Genomic DNA, 17,324 nt, shown 5'->3' with positions numbered 1-17,324 from the left:
GTGGCGGCAACCAGGTGAGGAGTACAAAGACAAGTGTGTCTTGCCTACAATCAAGCATGGTGGTGGGAGTGTCATTGTCTGGGGCTGCATGAGTGCTGCCGACACTGGGGAGCTACAGTTCATTGAGGGAACCATTAATGACAACATGTAGTGTGACATACTGAAGCAGAGCATGATCCCCTCCCTTCCCTCTGAGACTGGGCAGTATTCTAACATGATAACGACCCCAAACACCTCTAAGACGACCACTGCCTTGCTAAAGAAGCTGAGGGTAAAGGTGATGGACTGGCAAAGCATGTCTCCAGACCTAAACCCTATTGGGAATCTGTGGGGCATCCTCAAACAGAAGGTTGAGGAGTGCAAGGTCTCTAACATCCACCAGCTCTGTGATGTTGTCATGGAAGAGGACTCCAGTGGCAACCTGTGAAGCTCTGGTGAACTCCATGCCCAAGAAAGTTAAGGCAGTGCTGGAAAATAATGGTGGCCACACAAAATATTGACACTTTATTGTAAATATTGTATATATTGTATGTACATTAATGTGTGTGACATTAAATATACATGTTGCATTAAAGGGAAACAGTAAAACTTACCCTAAGTGAAAATGAGAGCAAAACAGCATAGTATATGGGGTGGTCTGTGTCAGTCTAATGGGTGACAACCCACGAGCATCCAGCACCAGATAAGTACGTATGTCTAAAATGGCAAAAACATTAAAATGTATGTCCACTGTATCATCCACTTGTGAATATTCACTTTTACAAATTCTATGAGGTCTCTCCAGAGGTTTGATGAAAAGAGACTGCCATGTCATATTTTACCTACCAAGATCCTCCTTCTATAGACACTGAAGATCATTGCCAATGTGTGCTGTTTCCACAGTGTCTTAAAATGTAGGTCCATCCATATTTGAAGAGGCGGGTCTTACGGTTTACACCAAGATGCAAGGCAAACATTCCATGAGGTCCTTACAGGGGTATGATTAAAAGAGTTTAAGCTACAGGCTTCCTCCTTCCATGGACACTGAAAATCATGTCCAACGTTCACTCTTTCTCCAGTATCTTTAAGTGTAAGTCCATCCATATTTAAAGAGGTGGCTCTTACTTTTAAGCCTCATGGTTAGAAGCAGAACCAGAAATATTACGGTCGGTGTCATAAAAACTAAAGAGCTATAGGTCCTGCTCTTTCTACCCTTCAATTATAGTTGGAAATGAAAAATTAACAATATATTTACAAGATGCAAGGCAAAAAATTCACAACGTTCATCCAGAGGTATGATGAAAAGGCATAGTCATGTCATGTTTTGGCTACCAACTTCCTCCTTCCATGGGCACTGAAGAACATGTCCAAAGTAAACTGCTTCCCCAGTGTCTTTAAGATTAGGTCCATTCATATTTGAAGAGCTGGGTCTTACTGTGAGGCCCCAAGGTTAGAAGCAGAACCAGAAATATTGCTGTTGGTGTCCCAAAACTAAGGAGCCTAGGTCGTATTCTTTGTTCCATCAATTGTAGTTGGATATCAAATTTTTACAAAATATTCACATTAAGATGCAAGGTAAAAACTCTATGAGGTTCTTCGAGGGGTAGGATGAAAAGAGACTGTCACGTCATGTTTCAGTTACCAGCTTCTTCCTTGCATGGACACTGAAGATGAACCCAATGTTCACTGTTTTTCCAGTGTCTTTAAGTGTAGGTCCATTCATATTTGAAGAGGTGGATCTTACTGTTAAGCCTTAGGGTTTGAAGCAGAACCAGAAATATTACTGTCGGTGTCACAAAACTAAAAAAACACTAGTGCCGCGTACACTTTTCGAGGGACTAGGTCCGGCGATCTTTCTGACTGACTTTCGGTGGAGTTCCGACGGACTTTCCGAATGAACGGACTTGGCCACACACAATCATACCAAAGTCTGATGGATTCGAACGTGATGACGTACAACTGGACTAGAATAAGGAAGTTGATAGCCAGTAGCCAATAGCTGCCCTAGCGTCAGTTTTTGTCCGTCGGACTAGCATACACACGAACGGATTTCTCGGTCCGGCGGAGTTCCGGTGGAAAAATGTAAAACATGTTCTATTTCTAAAGTCCGCCGGATTTTTGGGAAGCAAAGGTCCGATGTAGCCCACACAAGATCAAATTGTCCAATGGACCTTTGCTGTCAGAAAGTCCGGTCGTGTGTATGCGGCATAAGTCCTACTCCTACCCATCAATTTTAGTTGGACACTAAATATTTACAAAATGTCTACCCCAAGATACAAGATAAAAATTTAATGAGGTCCTTCCAAGAGTATGATGAAAAGAGACTGTCATGTCATGTTTTAGCTACCAGCTCTCTCTTTCCATTGACACTGAAGATCATGCCCAATGATGACTGTCTTCCCAGTGTCTTTAATTGTAGTTCCATTCATATTTGAAGAAATGGGCCTTCCTGTCAGGCCTCAGGGTTGTAAGCAAAACCAGAAATATTACTGTTGGTGTCACATAACTAAAGAGCCCTAGGTCCTATTCCTTCTACCCATCAACTTTAGCTGGACATCAAATATTTATTAAAAAATGTACACCAAGATGCAAGGTTAAATTCCATGAGGTCCTTCCAGCGGCGTGATGAAAAGAGACCGTCTTGTCATATTTTTAGCTACCAGCTTCTTCCTCTCATGGACACTGAAGATCATGCCCAATATGCACTGCTTCCCCAGTGTCTTTAAGTGTAGGTCCATTTATATTTGAAGAGGTAGGTGTTACTGTCAGGCCTCAGGGTTAGAAGCGGAAACAGAAATATTATTGTCAGTGTCCCAAAACGAATCTGACCCCAGGTTCTACGCCCTTGTATACACGGTCGGACATTCTGACAACCAAATCCGTTGGATTTTGTCCGACGGGTTTTGTCCGAAACTGTTGCATACACACGGTCGGACAAAGTTGTCGGAAAATGCGATTGTACATAACGTGATGACGTTATTTCGTTACGACGGGACTACGTTCAGGCTAGTAGCCAATAGCTTTGGTCTAGGAATTGGATCTGAGCATGCGTGGCACTTTGTCCGTCAGAGTAGGCTACACATGATCGGAGTATGTCCGATCGGAGCATTTTGACGGAAAATTTGGTCCGTCAGATATTCAGACGGAAACAGTCCGATGGAGACCACACACAGTCGGAATATCCTACAAAGCGGTCCGATAGGACACATTCCGTTGGAATCTCCGACCGTGTGTACAAGGGCTACCACTTCGACCTATCAGTTTTAGTTGGACATCAAATACATATAAAATATTTACACCAAAATACAAGACAAAAATTTCATGAGGTCCTTCCAGGGGTTTGATGAAAAGAGACTGTTATGTCATGTTTTAGCTAACAACTTTCTCCTTCCATGGACACTGAAAATCATGTCCAATGTCACCGTGTCATTACGTGCAGGTCTATTCATATTTGAAGAGGTGGGTCTTACTGTCAGGTCTCAGGGTTAGAAGCAGAACCAGAAACATTACCATTGGTATCACAACACTAAAGAACACTCTTGAGCCTGAGGTCCTACTCTTTCTATCCATCACTTTTAGTGGGACATCAAATATTTACCATAGAAAGGAAGGTTTAAGAACTTTCTATTAGTTGGAAGTTCATTTTCTTGACTGCCTCATAGTGAAGACCGATTTAAGCTCCCAAGGTGCTCATTAGTTTCCAGGGCCATCATGGTTTTACTCAGTGGAAATCTATAATGTCCAATGAATATTTTATTAAAGCCCATGATGCAGTGACAGTAGCAGCCGTTGAAGGAATGATTTGGCGTTATGCCTTTTCCTGCCCTCAATGTACAGAATTGAAAAAGAGTGAATAGATAACGAGTGGATAAACTTCAATTTCTTATACTTAAAGTTTTAGGTTATTTCTGTGTGGGCAACTCTCTCGTACCCATTCATTTATCAAGGTTCTGTAAAACCAAGGCTGACTGTAGCGTACAAGTAGATAAAACTGTTCATTGAGAACACGAGGCAATAGATGTTGAGATTTCATATTTTTATATATTTTATGTCAGCAGCACCGGAAAATGATAAAGTGATTATAACCTCGAATGTCAAGACTGTGCTGCAATTCTAAGTCACGGTGGGCATTAATCAGAATCTCTGCATTACAGTTTCTCCTCTAGAAAAGTGCTGAGAGTTTCTTGGGCTGAAGGAAGAACAGGTCTGTATTCAAGGAAATAAGCCCAGATTGACCTCTAGCAGAGCTGACGGCCAACCAAAGAGATGAGTTCAATAAAAGACCAAAAATTGTGAAAGCGTTCTCAGCAGGCCACTTGAGAGTTTACATTTGCCGGTACATGGGCACCCTGCTGGTCTCATCTCCGACTGCCTACTGAGGCTACTCAGCCTTGCTAAGCAAGTGGGAGATTCTCTAAGTGTGCCTCGGTCACTGACAGCTTAAAGCTGAAGACTAACCAGCTTGTATTTTGCCTTTCCTGGTTCATCCCAGCCCTTTCGTCAACATGCTAATGGTATTATGAAATAAAACTGTTTTCATTATATACCTTATTTTGGACCCTGTGAGATCATCACTATGTCTCTGATTCTCTGTGCAAAGCAGGCAGATCATGGCTGGTGGGAGGGGCCAGCAAGGCCAGGGCAGCTAAAGCGGATCTTCGCTGTATCTGAGCACCACAAACCAAAAACACCATTTCATTTGTTTTTTAACCACTTGACCACTGGGCACTTAAACACCCTTAATAACCAGACCAATTTTCAGCTTTTGGTGCTCTCACATTTTGAATGACAATTACTCAGTCATGCAACACTGGACCTATATGAAATTTTTGTCCTTTTTTTCACACAAATTGAGCTTTCTTTTGGTGGTATTTAATCACAGCTCGTTTTTTTATTTTTTGTGCTATAAAAGAAAAAAATACAGAAAATTCTGTAAAAAAATGAATTTTTCTTTGTTTCTGTTATAAAATTTAGCAGATTAGTAATTTTTTCTTCATAAATTTTGGCCAAAATTTATACTACTACATATCTTTGGTAAAAATAAGTACAAATTGGTGGATATTATTTGGTCTTTGTGAAAGTTATAGAGTCCACAAGCTATGGTGCCAATATCTGAAAATTGATCACACCTGAAGTACTGACGGCCTATTTCAATTCTTGAGACCCTAACATGCCAGAAAAGTACAAATACCCCCCAAATGACCCCTTTTTGGAAAGAAGACATTCCAAGGTATTTAGTAAAAGGCATGATGAGTTTTTTGAAGTTGTCATTTTTTCCCACAATTCTTTGCAAAATCAAGATTTTTTTTACTTTTTTTTTTTTCACAAAATTGTTATATTATCAGTTTATTTCTCACACACAGCATATGCATACCACAAATTACACCCCAAAACACATTCTGCTATTACTCCCGAGTACGGCGATACCACATGTGTGAGACTTTTACACAGTGTGGCCACATACAGAGGCCCAACATCAGTGGCGTAACTAGAACCTTCAGGGCCCCGATGCAAGAAACCATGGAGGGCCCCCCCCCACCTCCGTACAGGGCTCTTTTCTCCGAGCCCGATGGTGGAACACCAGGGCCCGGTCCCAAGTGGGTGGCTGCCCTATAAAGGAACCGATTTCTCCATTTCCCCCTGCTTCTCCTCCTCTCCTACCCACAGGCATTCAGCGGCTGCAGGAGGAAAATTCACATATGCACACACATATAAACCAGTGGCAGCTGGTGCTCAAATTTTTAGGGGGGCGCAAGCAAACTGAAAAATTCAGAAAAAAACATAAATTACAGCCACTGTACCATCAAACGCCACCACTGTGGCATCAAACTCTGCCGCTGTGCCATCAAATGCCACCAGTGTGCCCATCAAATGCCACCAGTGTGCCCATCAAATGCTGCCACTGTGCCCATCAAGCTCTGCCACTGTGCCTATCAAGCTCTGCCACTGTGGCCATAAAATGGCGCCACTGAGCACATCAAATGCTGTTGGTGTGTCCATCAAATTCTGCCACTGTGAATCCCCACCGCCCGCTCGCTGTCTGCCTGCCTGCCACTTACCCTGTCTTGGTGGGGCAGCGGGTAACGGCCATGAGCGGGGTCCTCCATGCATCTCCTGCCATCCTCATCTCCCGTCCTCTCCTCCTGATTGGCTGAAATGATAGGCGTAGCTATTGGACGCCTATCAGGTGACAGGTAACAGACCCGCACACCTGATTGGTGGAGAGGCAGTTCAGTGTTAGGAAAGTGAATATTAATTCACTTTTCTAACACACCTGGGTGGACTGTGAGCGTCAAGCATGGCGCTCGCAGTTCACCTATTTTGAAGCCTATATTAGAGCCTATGGCTCTAATCAGGTGCTGCAAAAACACCCCCCGCTGCTGTAATTCAGGCGTCCGGCACCCCAAAAGGGACCAGACACCTAAATATGGGGGTGGCAGTGGTGGCCATGGATAGATTCATGCTATGCTATGCATGAATTTATCCATTGGTCATAGAGGGGGTGGCCGGAGAGAGGGGGCGGTACCTGTGCGCCCTTTTGAATGCTCCGCCACTGATAAACACATGCACATTCACATACATACATACATACATACATGCACACATACATATATGAACACACACACACACACACACACACACACATACATACAAGCATGCTCACACACATACAAGCATGCACACACACGCACACATACATGCATGCACACACACGCACACATACATGCATGCACACACACGCACACATACATGCATGCACACACACGCACACATACATGCATGCTCACACACACACATATAAGCATACACACATACAAGCATGCACACACACACATACATACATACAAGCATGCTCACACACACACATACAAGCATGCACACACACACACATACATGCATGCTCACTGCTCACACACACAAATACAAGCATGCTCACACACACACACACACACACATACATGCATGCTCACACATACATGCATGCTCACACACATACAAGCATGCTCACACACATACAAGCATGCTCACACACATACAAGCATGCTCACACACACACACATACAAGCATGCACACACACACATACATACATGCATGCATGCTCACACACATACAAGCATGCTCACACACACACAAGCATGCTCACACACACACACACATACAAGCATGCTCACAGATACAAGCATGCTCACACGCACACATACATGCATGCTCACACGCACACATACACACATGCTCACACACACACACGCACACATACACACATGCTCACACACACACACACACACATACATGCATGCTCACAAACACACACACACATACAAGCATGCTCACACACACACATACAAGCATGCTCACACACACACACACACACACACACGCACACACACACATGCATGCTCACACACACACATACATGCATGCTCACACGCACACATACATGCATGCTCACACGCACACATACATGCATGCTCACACGCACACATACAAGCATGCTCACACACACACACAGATACAAGCATGCTCACACACACACACACATATAAAGACAAATACAGTAGATAGAATTATAAAAAAAAAAAAAAAAAAAAAAAAAGGCCAACATTTACCTTTGCTTTTCCGGCCGGGTACTGCACTCTAGGGGGAGACAAAGAGCACACACTGTGCTTTTACTTAGGCTAATGTGAGGACGGAGCTCCCTGCACAGTGCCGATTTCAGTTCGGCTGATGATTAGGGAGCTCCTGTCAGCCTCCCCTCCTATCGAAGAGTACAGGGGGCCCTCAAAGGCCCCCTGCAGCAAGGGGCCCGGTCGCCATGGCGATCTTGGCGACCCCTATAATTCCGCCACTGCCCAACATGCAGGGAGCGCAATCAGGCGTTCTGGAGCACCCAGGACAATTCTGACATTTCTCTCCTACATGTAAAAATCATAATTTATTTGCTAGAAAATTACATCGAATCCCAAAACATTATATATGTTTTTTTAGTAAACACCCTGGAGAATACAATGGTGGTCGTTGCAACTTTTTATCTCGCACGGTATTTGCGCAGCAATTTTTCGAATGCTTTTTTTTTAAAAAAAAACAGTTTTGTGCTTAAAAAAAAAAAAACACAGTAAATTTAGCCCAATTTTTGCATAATGTGAAAGATGAAGTTATGCTGAGTAAATAGATACCTAACATGTCACTCTTCAAAATTGCACACGCTCGTGGAATGGCGCCAAACGTCGCTACTTAAAAATCCCCAAAGGCGACGATTTACATTTTTTTTACTGGTTATATGTTTTGAGTTACAGAGGAGGTCTAGGGCTAGAATGATTGCTCTCGCTCTAATGTTCGCAGCGATACCTCACATGTGTGGTTTGAACACCGTTTTCATATGTGGACGGGACTTACGTATGCGTTCGCTTCTGCATGCAAGCACATGAGGACAGGGGCGCTTTAAAAAAAAAAAAAAATGTTATTGTTAATTTTACTTTATTTTAGTTTGACATTTTTTTCCCCAAAAATAAATTTTTTGATCACTTTTATTCCTATTACAAGGAATGTAAACATCCCTTGTAATAGGAATATGGCATGACAGGTCCTCTTTACAGTAAGATATGGGGTCAATAAGACCCCGCATCTCACCTCTAAGCTGGGAAGCCTGAAGAAAAAAAAAATATTCTGGCTTTGATCGTATTGGCGAGTCGGTAGAAGCACCGGAGGGCGACGGGGGGGGGGGGATGTCTATGGCTGGGTATTGCAGGGTATCACTGACTATGGCTGGGTATCTCAGAGTATGGCGTTGCAGAGTATTGCGTTGCAGAGCATTGCAGGGTATTGGCGGGTGTTGCAGAGTGTTGCAGGGTATTGGCAGGTGTTGCAGAGCATTGCAGAGTGTTGCAGGGTATTGGCGGGTGTTGCAGAGCATTGCAGAGTGTTGCAGGGTATTGCAGAGTGTTGCAGGGTGTTGCAGAGTGTTGCAGGGTATTGCAGAGTGTTGTAGGGTATTGCAGAGTGTTGCAGGGTATTGCAGAATGTTGCAGGGTATTGCAGAATGTTGCAGGGTGTTGCAGAGTGTTGCAGGGTGTTGCAGAGTGTTGCAGGGTGTTGCAGAGTGTTGCAGAGTGTTGCAGGGTATTGCAGGGTGTTGCAGGGTGTTGCAGAGTGTTGCAGGGTGTTGCAGAGTGTTGCAGGGTATTGCAGGGTATTGCAGAGTGTTGCAGGGTGTTGCAGAGTGTTGCAGGGTATTGCAGAGTGTTGTAGGGTATTGCAGAGTGTTGCAGGGTATTGCAGAATGTTGCAGGGTGTTGCAGAGTGTTGCAGGGTGTTGCAGAGTGTTGCAGGGTATTGCAGGGTATTGCAGAGTGTTGCAGGGTATTGCAGAGTATTGCAGAGTAATGGCAGGGTATTTCAGGGTATTGCAGGGTATTGCAGGGTATTGCAGAGTATTGCAGAGTATTGCAGAGTAATGGCAGGGTATTTCAGGGTATTGCAGAGTATTGCAGGGTATTGCAGGGTATTGCAGGGTATTGCAGAGTAATGGCAGGGTATTGCAGAGTATTGCAGAGTATTAGCTGGCATTGCAGAGTATTGGCAGGGAATTGAGGGGTTAATTTTCGGTGAGCAGCAATGTGGGCACTGCAGATGCAGCCCACAGTGCTGCTGACACCGATCTCTTCCCCCTCCGCTGTACCGATCGGTACAGAGAGGGGGAGGGAGGAACCGGCGTCATAACATGACGCCGGTTTGTTTACAAGTGATCACTCCGTCATTTGACGGAGCGATCACGTGGTAAACGGCCACGATGAGCGGCCGTTTACCGTGATCCGTGAAGCGCCGGGTCCTGTGGACCCAGCGGTCACGGATGCTCTCGAGTGCGTGCCCCAGGGGGCGCACGAGAGCGGAATTCTGGGAGGACGTCATATGACGGCCTCCCAGAGTTAAACAACCGCCCTGTAGCCGTCATTTGGCTATGGGCCGGTTGTTAAGTGGTTAATATTCAAAGTAAACTCACCCACCCATCACTCGGAGACGCCGGGAGACCACTCTGAGATGAAAGGGTTTTCGAGCGGCTCCGAAACAGACCCGAGTGTCACCGGCGCCCCCCTGCACCCCTGGCCACATGCAGTACTGCACACCCCAGAGGCTTGAATCCTGTTCATCTTGCGAGAAAATGAGACAGGATTTTTTTTTTTTAAATAGCTCGTATTGCGATACACTCATAAACCATGTTACTCACAATCAGAGGTATTACTGTATACACTATATTGTCAAAAGTATTGGGACACCTGCCTTTAAACACATATCATTGTTACACTTGTAGCGGATGACATTTTGGACAAAATGTCATACACATGTAAATTTAGTTTTTTTGCCTCAGAACAGTAGGGGTTCTGAGGGATGGTTACATAGGTTGGCCTTAACATCAGTATGGCCAGGCTGTGTTTGGAAGTTCTTCCTGGTCATGTGACCGGTGAGGAGCACATGACAGGCCAGAACCAGGCCTGGTTGGATGTTTAGGTATCAGCCTTCTCGGAACCAATCAGTGGGAGTGCCGGGGATCACTGAGGAGTCTGGGAAGGGGTACTTAAGAGGTGTGGGTCACGTGTTTAGAGGAGAGGAGTTTGTGGGACCCGTGTGGTCTGTTCTGGTTCCAGGACTGGGGTAGCCCCATGAGGGGTCCCGTTCATGGGGTGTTCGACACCCCGCAACATGTTCCTGTTGGAGGCCCCTGATAGACCCGTCTGGTCTGGGGTAGGGATCCGTCTGTTCCCGAGTCTCGGACCCGGCTGGTCCAAGGCGCAGTAACTGAGGGAGGATTCAAGGTGCCCGGGTGTGCTCTCGGCTTGGAGAGTCACCACAGTTCGTGGAAGTGACTGGGGGAGGACTCTTCGGAGGAGGGCCGGCAAGTGGCATCCTGGGAAGTGCCTGGTTACTGAGTTGGGAAGGACATTGATGAATCCATGTTTTTCCAGTACCACTGAGGAGACGGGAAACGTTACAGATACTGAGGAAGAGGGTTCCTGTTCACATTTAGTTACAACTTGTACATGTTCATGGGATTGCTTCAAGTTTTGAGTCAACATGCTGACTGCCATGATCTCTGGCTAGAGATCTGTTCAGCCTTGAAGTACCCAGCTGCGAGTGGCTACTCTCTGGGTGGAATTAAAGACTTTGCTAGACCTGCAGTTCAAGGTGCCTGAGTTCTTCACCCGTGCCCTCTGTTCCCATGAGAGACTGTGTTATTGGATGTTCTATTGCAAAATAAAACCTTTGTTGAAGGACTTCATCTGTGTCAGTGTTCAAGTCGTTGGGTATCAACCCTGGGAACCCCTAGACGTGGAAGAGCAGGCCAAGAGGAGGTAACTGGTAAGCCCAACAAGTCAAGGCCATCCAGCAAGGGATGTGGCCGCTACACACTTTATACAGGTTTAGACACCATTATTCTGGCAGCACTACACCACATATTTATTTCTATAGCCATTGGCTCCTGCTGCTGTCAATAACAGCCAGTGAGCAAACAAGGAGAAAGCAGGGGTGGGAGCCGAGCTGCGCTCAGTGTGTAAATGGACACACAGAACACAGGTAAGTACATGTTTGTTATTTTTTATTTTTTTTTAAGCACTTGCCGAGTTGTTTAACTTACATATACGGCAGCAAGGTGGCCCTGCTGTGCCAGATCACGTACCTAGTACATCAGTGGTTCTCAGCTCCTGCCCACTAACAGGCCAGATTTTAAGTATTATCTTGGGGAGATACAGACTAGAATACTGCAATCACTGAGCAGCCGATGATATCACCTGGGATGTGTTTCAGTTATCTTAAAAACCTGGCCTGTTAGTGGGGAGGAGAGTAGTTGAGAACCACTGTAGTACATGATCCGACACTTGCGGGAAGGGGGGAGCGCATATGCGCTGTCAGCGCCCTGTTCCTGCTGTGATTATAAACAGCGGGAGCTGATCTGTGGGTACCGCAAACTCGGTGTCCCAGCATCTGCCATTCGTTAGGCAAAGACAAGAAGGCAGATCACCGTTTTGGATCCTGTATCTCTTGAAATCAGGGACACGGATCCATGGCTTCCCCTAGCAAAAGCACACCTCCCACAGTACACTAACACTATCTAGGCAAACAGTTAACCCTTTGAACGCCCCTGATGTTTAACCCCTACCCAGGCAGTGTCATTAGTACAGTGACCGTGCATATTTTTTAGCACTGATCACTATATTAGTGTCACTGGTTCCCAAAAAGTGTCAAAATTGGCAGTTAGTGTACGAAGGTCTGCCGAAATATCGCAGTCCTGCTATAAGTCACTGATCGCCACCATTACTAGCAGAAAAAGAGGGGGGAAAAAAATCACATAGTTTGTAGACAAAATAACTTTTGCACAAACTAATCAATATACGCTTATTTGGATTTTTTTCTTAGCAAAAATATTTAGCAGAATACATATTGGCCTAAATTGATGAAGAAATCCGATTTTAATTTTTTTTTTATTATTGGATATGTTTTAAAGCAGAAAATAAGAAACCCCTTCCTTGCCAGTGACATTCATACAGTAATCAGTGCATTTTTATAGCACTGATCGCTCTATAAATGTCAATGTCCCAAAAATGTGTCATAAATCTCCGATCTGTCCATCGCAATACCGCTAAAAATCGCAGATCACCACCATTACTAGTAAAAAAATTAGAACGCCATAAAAATGCCATAAACCTTTCCCATAGTTTGTAGATGCTTTAACTTTTGCGCAAACCAATCAATATACGCTTATTGCGTTTTTTTTTTTTACCACAAATATGTAGAAGAATACACATTGGCCTAAACTGATGAAGAATTATTTTTTTTTCATTCGGGGGATATTTATTATAGCAAAAAGTTCAAAAAATTGTTGTTTTTTTTCAAAATTGTCGCTCTTTTTTTGTTTATAGCGCAAAAAATAAAAACTTCAGAGGTGATCGAATACCACCAAAAGAAAGCTCTATTTGTGGGAAAAAAATTACACACATTTTGTTTGGGTGCAATGAAGCACGACTGTGTAATTGTCAGTTAAAGCGACGCAATGCCAAATTGTAAAAAGTGCTCTGGTCAGGAAGGGGGTAAAATCTTCCAGAGCTGAAGTGGTTAAAGCAGGAGTTCCGCCAAAATTTTTTTTTTTTTAAAGTCAGCAGCTACAAATACTGCAGCTGCTGCCGCTCGGCTCTCAGGTGCCTTGCGGCTTCACTTCCCGGATCCCTGCCGCGCATGTGCGAGTCGCGCTGCAGAATACGGAAAGTCTCTGCTGTCTCTGGGATCTGTGTGTTTCCCAGAAGACAGTGGGGGGGGGGGGGGGGGGGAGTGGCGTAGATACCCGCAGATTCTGTGGATATCTATGCCCGGAAGTGGGAGCAAATACCTGTATTATACAGGTATCTGCACCCCCCTCCCCCTGAAAGGTGCCAAATGTGACACCGGAGGGGGGGGGGGGTTCCGAAAAGCAGAGGTTCCTTTTTTGTATGAACCTTCGCTTTAAATGTGGCGCTGTCCCATGCAGTACTTTTTTTTCACCACAAGATGTCCCAGCATCGTTCAATCCAAAAGACAGAGGAAATACTATAAATACAGGGCGCCATGGCCCCACCCCTGAGGAACCTGCACCATGTCATTCTTCATTCATAGTGTATTGATGCAGAGGTCCAAGTCTTCTTTGCATCGCTAAGGACCACCCAGTCCTGAAGATCAGGAGATCTGCATAGCATAGACCAGTGTTTCTCAACTCCAGGCCTCAAGGCACCCTAAGCCCTTGTACACATGGTCGGAGATTCCGACAACCAAATCCATCAGAGTAATTCCAACTGATTAATTCCGGAAGAGGTCCGGAAGTGATGTTGCATACACACGGTCGAACTAAGTTGTCGGAAAATCCGATTGTACATAACGTGGTGACGTTATTTCGTTACAACGGGACTACGTTCAGGCTAGTAGCCAATAGCTTAGTCTAGGAATTTGATCTGAGCATGCGTGGCACTTTGTCCGTCGGAGTAGGCTACACATGATCGGAGTATGTCCGATGGGAGCATTTTGTGGGAAAATTTTACCGGCAAGTTGGAAAAGTTGGTCCGTCGGATATTCAGACGGAAACAGTCCGATGCAGACCACACACAGTCGGAATATCCTACAAAGCGGTCCGATAGGACACATTCCGTTGGAATCTCCGACCGTGTGTACAAGGGCTACCACTTCGACCTATCAGTTTTAGTTGGACATCAAATACATATAAAATATTTACACCAAAATACAAGACAATATCCGACGGAAACAGTCCGATGCAGACCACACACAGTCGGAATATCCGACAAAACGTGTGTACAAGGGCTAACAGGTCATGTTTTCAGGATTTCCCTCAGATGAATTGGCTGTGGTAATTACTAAGGCAGTGAAACTGATGGAATCACCTGTGCAAAATAATAGAAAGCCTGAAAACATGACCTGTTGGGGCGCCTTGAGGACTGGAGTTGAGAAACACTGGCATAGACAATGGGGGAGTTTCCAGGGGATGTCACTTGTGGGAAGATTGCAGAGCATAGAATTGGGCTTTAACCCGTACTCACCATATATACTTACAAGATATAAGTAAAATTTGTTTTTAAAGTTCCTTTTAAAAAAAAAAAAACTTTGACTTTCAAAGGTATAGAAAGTCAACATTTATCTATACCTGTGTTGCTGGAGGAATATTGCAGCTTCATGACGCTATGATATTTCGGAAAATTTCAGCTACCCGTTTTGCGAGCTCAGGCCAGAGCGGTGATTTGCATGGGGACAAAGTCTAATTAAATCTCGCCGTGCCCCTGTCAGGCAAACATTACCGTTCAAATGAAAGGACCATTCCGGGGAACAACCCAAGGTCTTCCTTTAAATGGTCCTTTCATTTCAAACTGCCACGTTGAGCGGAGGATACTAATAATTATGAAACCTTCCAGTATGTGAAAGCAGCAATTTCTGCAGGGAAATATGACATGGAAGGAGAAAGGTTTATTGAGATAACTGCTATTAACATGGGAAAGGGTTTCCTTTCTACTCAAAACAAAAGCTTGGCTAGGAAATACAAATTATGTGAAACGGCAGAAAATGAAAATCACGGGCAGTTAGCTGTCTTTTCTTTATAGTTGCTTTCTCTACAATGTCCCTTAAAGCGGACCTTCAGTCATTTCTTCATCTTTCCATCTATTAAATCTTCTGCCCTTGTTGTTGTTTTAACTTTGGATAGTAAAACATGTTTTTTCTGCCAGTAAAACCCTTATACAGCCCACTTCCTGTTTCCTGTCTGGTCATTAGCCCAGGCTTATGACATCATACACAACTCTCGTGAGAGTTTGCCAGCAAGGATGAGCTTTATGTTCAAGTTGAACTCATGTTCGACTTGAACATTGGCTGTTCGCCAGTTCGCCGAACAGCGAACAATTTTGGGTGTTCGCGGCAAATTCGAAAGCCACGGTACACCCTTTAAAAGTCTATGGGAGAAATCAAAAGTGCTAATTTTAAAGGCTTATATGCATGGTATTGTCCTAAAAAGTGTTTGGGGACCCGGGTCCTGCCCCAGGGGACATGTATCAATGCAAAAAAAAGTTTTAAAAACGTCAGTTTTTTCGGAAGCAGCGATTTTAATAATGCTTAAAGTGAAACAATAAAAGTGTAATGTTCCTTTAAATTTCATACCTGGGGGGTGTCTATAGTATGCCTGTAAAGGGTGGGGTCACCCGTTTACATAAACAGGTGACCCCACCCTTTACCCGACTCGCCCCCCTCTGCCAACACGGGGAAGGCCATAGGGAAGTCCCTGTGTGTCACCGGGTGGCCCCGCCCTCTGTTATTTAAGAAATGTCAGAAGAAGCGAAGCATCACATGGCTGAAGACTCCCACAGAAGCGGATCGTGCGGAGGGGAGGCGGAGCAAAATGCGAGACGAGAAGAGCGGAGGAAGAAGAAGATAAAGAAGAAGACGGAGAAGAAGAACAACACCAAAAGAAGACCAGAAGAAAGAAGATGAAAGAAGAAGCACAAAGGAGAAGAATTTAATAAAGGACTTAACCTTTTTGTCACTTTTTTTGTGTGAAATGGTAGGGGTACATTTGTACCCCTTTATCAATTCACACGGTTTGGGGGGGGCGGGATCTGGGGGTCCCCTTGTTAAAGGGGGCTTTCAGATTCCCATAAGCCCCCCCCGCCCGCAGACCCCCACAACCACCGGGAAAGGGTTGTGGGGATGAGGCCCTTCTCCCCATCAACATGGGGAAAAGGTGCTTTGAGGGGCTACCCCCAAAGCACCCTCCCAATGTTGAGGGCATGTGGCCTGGTACGGTTCAGGAGGAGGGGGCACTCTCTCGTTCCCCCCTCTTTTCCTGCGGCATGCCAGGTTGCGTGCTCGGATAAGGGTCTGGTATGGATTTTTAGGGGGACCCCCACGCTATTTTTTTTTTTAAATGCAGCGGGGTTCCCCCTAATATCCATACCAGTCCTGAAGGGCCTGGTATGGAATTTAGGGGGACCCCCACACATTTTTCACATTTGTTTTTTAAATTTTGGCTCTGGGTTCCTGTGGGGAAATCCCCATGCCATTTTTATCAATGAACTTTTATGTGTATTGCAGACCGACAATTCATTGTAGCCGCGAGTAGTTTTAAATGACTTTTATTTCCTTTAGAAATGTCATTTTGCTGTCAGACTGTTCTAAGCACGGGAAACATGCGCCCCTTTACAGGCATACTATAGACACCCCCCAGGTACAAAATTTTAAGGAATATTACACTTTTAGACCCCTTTCACACCACACTGCCCATAGCGTCGGCGGTAAAACGCTGCTATTTTTAGCAGCGTTTTACCGCCGGACTTGGGTTAAAAGGGTTAAAACTGCCAGCAATACGCCGCAATAGCGGAGTTTTGCTGGCGGTTTTACAGTGCTGCCCCATTTATTTCAATGGGGAGCAGCGGTGGAGGAGCGGTAAACATACCGCTCCTTCACTGCTCCAAAGAAGCTGCTGGCAGGACTTTTCCCTGACGCCCTGCCAGCGCACCGCTCCAGTGTGAAAGCCCTCGGGCTTTCACACTACATACAATGGTGCAGCTTCTTTAGGGCGGATTGCAGGCGCTATTTCTAACGCTATAGCGCCTGCAAAACGCCCTGATGTGAAAGAGGTCTAAGCATTATTAAAATCACTGCTCCCGAAAAAACAAACAGTTTTAAAACTTTTTTTTTGCATTGATACATGTCCCCTGGGGCAGGACACAGGTCCCCAAACACTTTTTATGACAATAACTTGCATATAAGCCTTTAAAATTAGCACTTTTGATTATTCATGTTCATGTCCCATAGACTTTAAAGATGTTCG

The sequence above is a fragment of the Lithobates pipiens genome, unplaced genomic scaffold (genome assembly GCF_037356315.1).
Source record: "Lithobates pipiens isolate NorthernLeopardFrog02 unplaced genomic scaffold, aLitPip1_a1.2 Scaffold_19, whole genome shotgun sequence".
Classification (NCBI taxonomy): domain Eukaryota; kingdom Metazoa; phylum Chordata; class Amphibia; order Anura; family Ranidae; genus Lithobates; species Lithobates pipiens.
Note: the sequence above shows the minus strand (reverse complement) of the source record.